The following is an 8238-nucleotide window of genomic DNA, read 5'->3' as shown; positions in this document are numbered from 1 at the left end:
AGGAAGACACTATGCTTATAATATTGTTCTCCTGCCGAGGAATAAGTGGAGACAAAGAGTACTAAGTCATTTCTCCAAAGTCGCTTTAGTGGGGAAGGGTTAGCATCTGGATTTGAACCATGATCTAAGTCCAAAGCCACAAGTTTAACAACCGCTCTCCAAAACCTGCTTACAGCTTACATTTATTAGAGGCTCCCAAATAGAGTAGGCTCACTTCTGATGGGAGAGGAGCCCAGAGTGGGCCTCTGGAGAGTCCCACATCTGGAGAAAGCATGCCTCTTAAGTCCTATGAACCCATAGCATTTTCTCCTGCAAACACTCTTACTCCACAGCCTTCTTCATGTGGCCCCACTGGTCAGGCCTTCCTGGCTGGAGGCCTAACATCTGCATTAGTTCTTCACGTCCATGTTCCAGCTCACCTCCCTAACTCAGTGAAAAAACAAAATAAAGTCATTTCCATTCATATTTCACGGTAACATCAGGTTGTCACTGCCAGGCATGGGTCTGTCTCTCCATCAGACTGGGAGCTCATAAGAGCAGGAACCTCATCTGAGTCATCTGGGTCGCCAGCACAGGACCTGCCCAGAGTAAGGGGTTAGGAACTAGGTGTGGAAGGAATGAATGAGTATGTGTAAGAGCAAATGAGAAGATGAGTGAGTGAATAAATAACCAAACTCCCAGGAATTCCCTCTGCTGGGCCATTAGCCTCCCCAGAAAGGACCGCAGACTCTCCGGGTAGAAGGGACCTCTGATATCATCCACCCCAACTTCCACTTTTATCACTGACCTAGCTGAAACGCCACAGTGAGTTTCATACACACAAACACCTAATGGCCAGAAGGGTGTAAGTGTCCAAAGAATGATTAAATGCCAAAGAATGAAGGAATGTGTGAGTTGGTGAATGGAGGCAAATGCATGTGTAAACACATGGTCAAATGAGTGAATTCGCGCAAGAATGTTCTCTGGTCTCCAAGCTAAAGACTCCCAGTTCCTTCTGGGGGCTCTTCGGGCATGGCAGCAGAATAAAGGAAGTTGTGGAATAAATGGGGGCAGTGGGGCAGAGGAGAAAGGGAGGAAGGAGGTAGTGACACCAGCACTAGCGGAAGTGGAGGTGACCAGGCTTCAGAGCGAGGCGCCACTCACAACTCCAGCCCTTTATGGAGGAGAGGCTGGGCTGAAGAGAGCAGTGAGAAGCCAGAGAGAAGAAGGAAAGCGCAGAGGAAAGGTGGGGATGGAGAGAGGGAATGCCAACAAGTCAGGATGCCTTAGCAGAGTCCTGGACCTGTGCAGCGCACGGGAACCCATCCTGCGCAGGGGGCTCAAACATGGCCTTCCTCCCCTTCCCGGAACACTCTCTAGTGAGGCTGGGACCCCCTCCTTGGCCCAGCTGGGGGTCTGCACCCAGCCTGACTTCCGGAACTCAGCCCTTGCATTCAGGATCTGCTCACAGCAGGGGCTAGCGCTCCTCCCACGTGCCAAGAAGCTGCGGTGAGTCAACACCACTACCCTTCTGGACTCCAGTCTTGAACCTCTAGATCCTCCCCAGGGCCAGCCTGTGCAGCTTGCACGGTGACCCAGCCAACTCGCATTCTCTTGAGAAACGGGCCCATCCCAGCTTAAATCCCAGGATTCATTTCCCAGCCCGCAAGCTGGGGTGCCAGGTACCATCTGGCTGTCCAAAGGCCAGGCTCACCCTTGGAGCTGTCCTACTGGGGGCTGGCCTGCTCAGAGAGGGTCCTGAAGAGGAAGCAGGAGCCATCAGCGGGAGGATCTCAGGTTTGGGGCGCGCAGTGCTGGCCGGCCGAGGGGGTCTTACCCAATGGATGGAAGACTCCAACCACAGGGCGGAGTCCCGGGGGAGCCTGCTGGAGGGTCAGAGCAGGAAGTCCGCTCAGAATCAGGCTTTGGAGTCCCAGAGCCGAGCCTGGAAGGGGCAGGCTGCAGGACCATGCAGGGAGGCTCCAGTTTTCCAACAGGTCGGGTCCCTGTCCCCTTCCCCTCCCAGCGTGGGTGCGAAGCTAGCAGATTCCGGCGGCCGGCGGCCCGGCCTCCGGCGGCGCCACGCTCTCTGCCCCCGCGCGCGGCTCAGTCCCAGGGCGCAGAGCAGAGGAGGAAACGCAGGCGGCGGCACCGGGCAGGATCCCCGCGGGCGGAGCGCAGCGGGAGCCGCCTCCTGGTGCTGCTGAGCCCCGAGCCAGCCCCTCGGCCTTCAAAAATGCTCTCCGCTATTTGTGCACACCTTTCCTGAGCACCTACTACGGGCCGACCCCCCGCGCTGAGTGCAGGGACGAAACTCTGAGCAGCACCAACGATTCTTGCCCTTGTAGGTATTGATTTTTAAAAAAGATAAAAGTGGATAGTTCCGGCCAGGCGTGGTGGTTCGTGCCTGTAATCCCAGAACTTTGCAAGGGATTTGCTGGAGGATCGCTTGAACCCAGGAGTTTGAGACCAGCCTGGGCAACATAGCGAGATCCCACCTCTAAATTTTGTTATTATTATTATAAGCCAGGTGTGGTGGTTTGCCTGTAGTCCTGCCTACCCCTGAGGCAGGAGGATCCCTTGAGCTCAAGAGTTCAAGTCAGCCTGGGCAAGATAGTGAAACCCCATTTCTCTAATAGTTGTTGTTGCAGTATTCACTGTTGTTTAGCAGGCTCCCGGTGGGATTCGAACTCGTCAGCCTCAGTGTATGTGGCCGGCATCCTACTCACTGAGCTATAGGCATGTGGCCAGCCATCTCTAATTTTTGTTGTTGTTGTTGTTTTAAAGACGGAGTCTCACTTTATCACCCTGGGTAGAGTGCCATGGTGTCACAGCTCACAGCAACCTCAAATTCTTGGGCTTAGGGTATTGTTTTGCTTCAGCCTCCCAAGTGGCTGAGACTACAGGCGCCCGCCACAACGCCCGGCTATTTTTTGATTGCAGTTTGGCTGGGGCTGGGTTCAAACCTGCCACCCTTGGTATATGGGGCTGGCGCCCTACTCACTGAGCCACAGGCGCAGCCCCCATCTCTAATATTTTTTTCAAGGATGGTACAGAACAGCACAAAGAAAATGAACACCACCATGATCTCGTCACTCTGAGAAAAGCTAGACTAGAGCTGAAAGATGTAGATGAAGTTGGCAGGAGATAGAGGCATCCTTCCCCCACCATGTGTATGTAACTATGTTATACATGATACAAATGGTATGATATATGATATGAAAGGTATAAAATGGACGGTGCCTGTGGCTCAAAAGAGTAGAGTACCAGTCCCATATGCCAGAGGTGGCGGGTTCAAACCCAGCCCCGGCCAAAAACTGCAAAAAAAAAAAAAAAAGAAAGATATAAAATGATCGTAGGCTTAGAGAAACGACCTGGAGAAAGGTGCATCAGAGTTCATGTTCAGGTTACAGGCTCAGCTGGCAAACTTGCAAGGGACCAGACAAAACACAGGGATGATACCAGAGGGGGAAAAAAATGGATCCTCAGGAGTCTGGCAGGAGGAGTGTATTCTACCCCAGGACCAGGGAGGTGGAGGGGGCAGGCACTCAGGACACTCATCAAGTCTGAGGTGATCAAATCCTGCCTCAGCCACTCTGGGGAGAAAAGGGCAACTTGTAACAAAATGAGCCTCTGCGCTGGACTTGGCCATACCTGGAGCCCAAGCAGTCCTCCTGTGGGTACCTCTGGTGGTGTAGCAAAGTTGGGGTCTTTCCCCTGGTCACTGGCCTTGGTCATGTTCTCAGAGCGCTATGAAGGTTAGAGCCTCAGCGCAAGCATGACAAGCACCCCACAAAATGGGCTTCAGCAGCAGCAGGATGACAACCCCAGCATCTCTGACTCAGCAGGCAGTGTTAATGTTGGAGCCTCAGCTCAGCAGAGGCCCCAGGTGTCAGCAACAGCAAATGACATCAAGTGCCTTAAGACACACTTGGGAACACCCAGAAACAGAGAGGTGGACTTTGCAAGGGGATTCTCACGCTGGCAGGATGGCTGGGCTCACATAATTCATGGCTTAATTTTAATATGATACTATAATCAAATATGAAGCCTAAAGATATTAAGATTATCCTTTTTTTTTTTTTTTTTTGAGACAGTCTCACTGTATTGCCCTTGGTAGAATGCCATGGCTCACAGCAACCTCAAACTCTTGGACTTGAGCAATCCTCTTGCCTCAGCCTCCTGGGACTACAGGCTCCCACCACAATGCCCATCTAGTTTTTCTACTTTTAGTAGCGATGGGGTCTTGCTCTTACTTGGGCTGGTCTAGAACTTCTGAGCTCAAGCAGTCCACCCACCTCAGCTTCCCAGAGTGCTAGGATTACAGGCATGAGCCACCGAGCACAGCCGATACACCCAGATTTCATCATTAGTGATAAGATGGCCCCAAACATCATCTTGCCTCTCTAAAAAGTCTTGGAAAACTTCAACTCTCCTTTGCTTTTGTTCATTGGTGAGCTTTTGGGGGACCATTTTTGTTTTGGGGGGGTTCTTTTGCAGTTTTTGGCCGGGGCCGGGTTTGAACCTGCCACCTCTGGTATATGGGACTGGCGCCCTACTCTTTTGAGCCATAGGCGCCACCCTTGGGACCATTTTTGTACACACTTTTCTCATACCAAGATTTTCAGTTAAGATGTTTCTGTTTCTCTATTGATGTTTACTTGGTCTGCTATGCTTCCCACAGTCAGACAATTTTGACACACAGTTCTATGAATTTTTGCCATGTTTTCATCAGTTCTGCTCATTACATGCCATCTTAACCTCTCTTCGTCTGTGACACTTTCTCTCCCCTCAAAAAAAAAAAAATGTTTAATCCAGGGCAAGCACGGTGGCACACACCTGTAACCCTGGCACACTGGGATGCCAAGGTGGGTGCATTGCCTGAGCTCAGGAGTTCAAGATCAGCCTGAGCAAGAGTGAGATCCCATCTCTAAAAAATAGCTGGGCATTGTGGCGGGCACCTGTAGTCCCATCTACTTGGGAGGCTGAGACAAGAGGAACACTTGTACCCAAGACTTTGAGGTTTCTGGGAGCTATATCACCATGGCACTCTGCTGAGGGTGAGAAAGTAAGACTCTGTCTCAAAAAAAATGTTTAAGCCATTTCTACACTGTTTTCTTCATGACATTATCCACATAAACTTGGACTAAACGTCCCTGATTTCACCCCTGCTCTTGCCAAGTTTAACAAGAAATTTACAAATGTTCCTTCATTGCTCTAATTCAAACTCTGACATTCTTGCAACAGGACACAAAAACACACCTCAATGATAATGAGCGCCATTCAGCAAGGCACCACCACCCGTCAACATGAACACAGCTGTGAGACGCTGATACACCAGGGTCATGAAACCTTACTGAGCTGTTTGTACAGAGCCGCCAATGTAAAGGCACAGTGGCAAGTTTGTGAACTTAATTGTCATAAACCTCTTTATGACAGGGTTTCTGGAATCTCAAAGATAATTCTAGGTGTGACTCTCATTTTATTAATGTTTCTAGCCACTTGGTAGGCCCTTTTGATCTATAGTCTTATGCCCAGGAAATTCCTTTATACTATTTCTTCGATAATTCCCCTGTTCCATCACTGAAATACCTATTGGTATCCTGATCCTGTGCCTCTTCTCTTTCCATGGCTAATTCTATTGTTTTGTCTCATTTTTGTTTTGGGGATGTGTCATTTTCATTAATCGATTATTTATTTTGCTATTTTGGAAAGTATATTTTTACTTTTCTGTCATTGTTGTTATTTAGATTTTTCCTTTTCCAAAGCATCCTACTCGTGGTTTTGTGTTTGGTTGTTAGTTTATTTTACTTTATTTATTTTGTTTTTTAGAGACAGAGTCTCATTTTGTCACCCTCGGTAGAATGCTGTGGCATCACAGCTCACAGCAACCTCCCGCTCTTGGGCTTAGGCGATTCTCTTGCCTCAGCCTCCCAAGTAGCTGGGACTATAGGCTCCCACCACAAAGCCCACTGGTTTTTCTATTTTTATTAGAGATCTGGTCTCACTCTGGCTCAGGCTGGTCTCTAACTCCTGAGCTCAAGCAATCTACCTGCCTGGGCCTCCCAGGGTGCTGGGATTACAGGTGTAAGCCACCACACCCGGCCATCCTACTAATATTTTATGAATCTCAGATGGCTTTGAACTGCTCTGCAGACACTATTTTAGCATGAACACCTGGCCCTGATTGTCTCTGTTTCCTCTAGGTTTGTTTCTGACCTGTGCCACCTACAGACTTTTCTCAAGTGTCTGCTGATGCGCGGTCAGTTCACACTTCAGAATGAGACTAAATAGATCTGGAGGTCTGTGTGAACATGGTAAGGCTGAATGGTGAACAGACATCAGGGTTTGGATAGGGAATAGATAATGCTGCGGAGAGACACTAGAGTCCTCTTTGCAAAGGTCTTTTTTGGGGAAACCATCCAATTTCTTTCTTTCTTTTTTTTTGGCAGTTTTTGGCTGGGGCTGGGTTTGAACCCACCACCTCTGGCATATGGGGCCGGCACCCTACTCCTTTGAGCCAAGGGCACTGCCCGACATCCAATTTCTTTAGAGAAGAGCCTTCAAATGGTTTGCCTGTGTGGTAGACGCCTAGCTTCCAGGTGTTCTGGTGCAACTGGACTTGCACTTCATCCCTCATTTTCTACCCAAGTCTTATCCCCACGTTCAGTATATCTGGCATCCCCAGTCCTGTGACTCTGGTGGATTCTGCAAGACATACCAGTGTCCTCTTTGGCTACTTTCTTTTTTTTTAGAGACAGAGTCTCACTTTGCCACCCTCAGTAGAGTGCTGTGGCATCACAGCTCACAGCAATCTCAAACTCTTGGGCTTAAGCGATTCTCTTGCCTCAGTCTCCCAAGTACCTGGGACTACAGGCACCCCACCACAACACCTGGCTATTTTTTGTTGCTGCTGTCATTTGTCTAGCTGGCCCCAGGCCAGGTTCCAACCCACCATCCTCAGTGTATGTAGCTGGAGCCGTGACCACTGTGCTATGGGCGCCGAGCCTTCCCCCATCTCTTTCATATCTTTTAGATTGGGTACTGCTAAAATTTGTTGAAATTTTGTATTTTCTGATGTCCCTTCCAGCCCCTTCCTAATTGTGGGTTTGTACTTTTTTGTTTCCTTTCCTGTTACTTTAGTGCACTCTTGTTAAGAAGAAATTTTGAGAATAAATAAATCTGGTGGGCCTGGTGGCTCACACCTGTAATTCTAGCACTCTGGGAGGCTGAGGCAGGAGGATCACTTGAGCTCAGGAGTTTGAGATCAGCCTGAGCAAGAGCAAGACCACCATCCCTACTAAAGATAGAAAAATGTAGGCTGGGCACAGTAGCTCATGCTTGTAATCCCAGCACTCTGGGAAACCAAGGCAGATGGATTGTTGAGCTCAGGAGTTTGAGATCAGCCTGAACCAGAGTGAGACCCCATCTCTAAAAATAGCCAGGTGTTGTTGTGGGTGCCTGTAGTTACTTGGGAGGCTGAAACAAGAAAATCACTTGAGCCCAAGAGTTTGATGTTGCTGTAAGCTATGACACCATGGCACTCTACCGAGGGTGACAAAATTAAAAAATAAAGGTAGAAAAGCTACTCAGGAGACTGATCACTTGAACCCAGGAGTTTGAAGTTGCTGTGAACTATGACACCATGACACTCTACCAAAGGTGACAAAAAAAATAAATAAAGATAGAAAATAGCCGGGCATTGTGGTGGGCGCCTGTAGTCCCAGCTACTCGGGAGGCTGAGGCAAGAGAATCACTTAGGCCCAGGAGTTGGAGGTTGCTGTGAGCTGTGACACCATGGCACTCTACTGAGGGAGATAAAGTGAGACTCTGTCTCTACAAAAAAAAAAAATAAAAATAGAAAAGCTACTCAGGAGACTGAGGCAGGAGGATCACTTGAACCCAGGAGTTTGAAGTTGCTGTGAGCTGGCCTGAGGCCATGGCACTCTAGCCTGGGCAACAGAGTGAAACTCTGAAAAGAAAGAGAAGGGAAAGGAATGGCAGGGGAGGGGAGGAGAAGGGGAGTGGGGAAGAGGAAGAGAAGAAAAGTCAGAACATCATCTTTTTTTTTTCGTTACCAATCACCTTTTATTCGGAGGTTAATTCTCACTAGGATATGAAAAGATTTAATAGTGATCGAGTTCCTCACAGATGGTGCTGGGCCAATGAGGTCAAGGTCAGGAGTGCAGAGTGTATCCCTTCATGGGCCCCTTGTCAGTGGTACTTGCATAGCCATTCATGTTTGAGCTCCTTGTAAGA

This window comes from Otolemur garnettii, unplaced genomic scaffold (assembly GCF_000181295.1).
Source record: "Otolemur garnettii isolate 467f Iridium unplaced genomic scaffold, OtoGar3 scaffold00066, whole genome shotgun sequence".
Taxonomy (NCBI): Eukaryota; Metazoa; Chordata; class Mammalia; order Primates; family Galagidae; genus Otolemur; species Otolemur garnettii.
Note: the sequence above shows the minus strand (reverse complement) of the source record.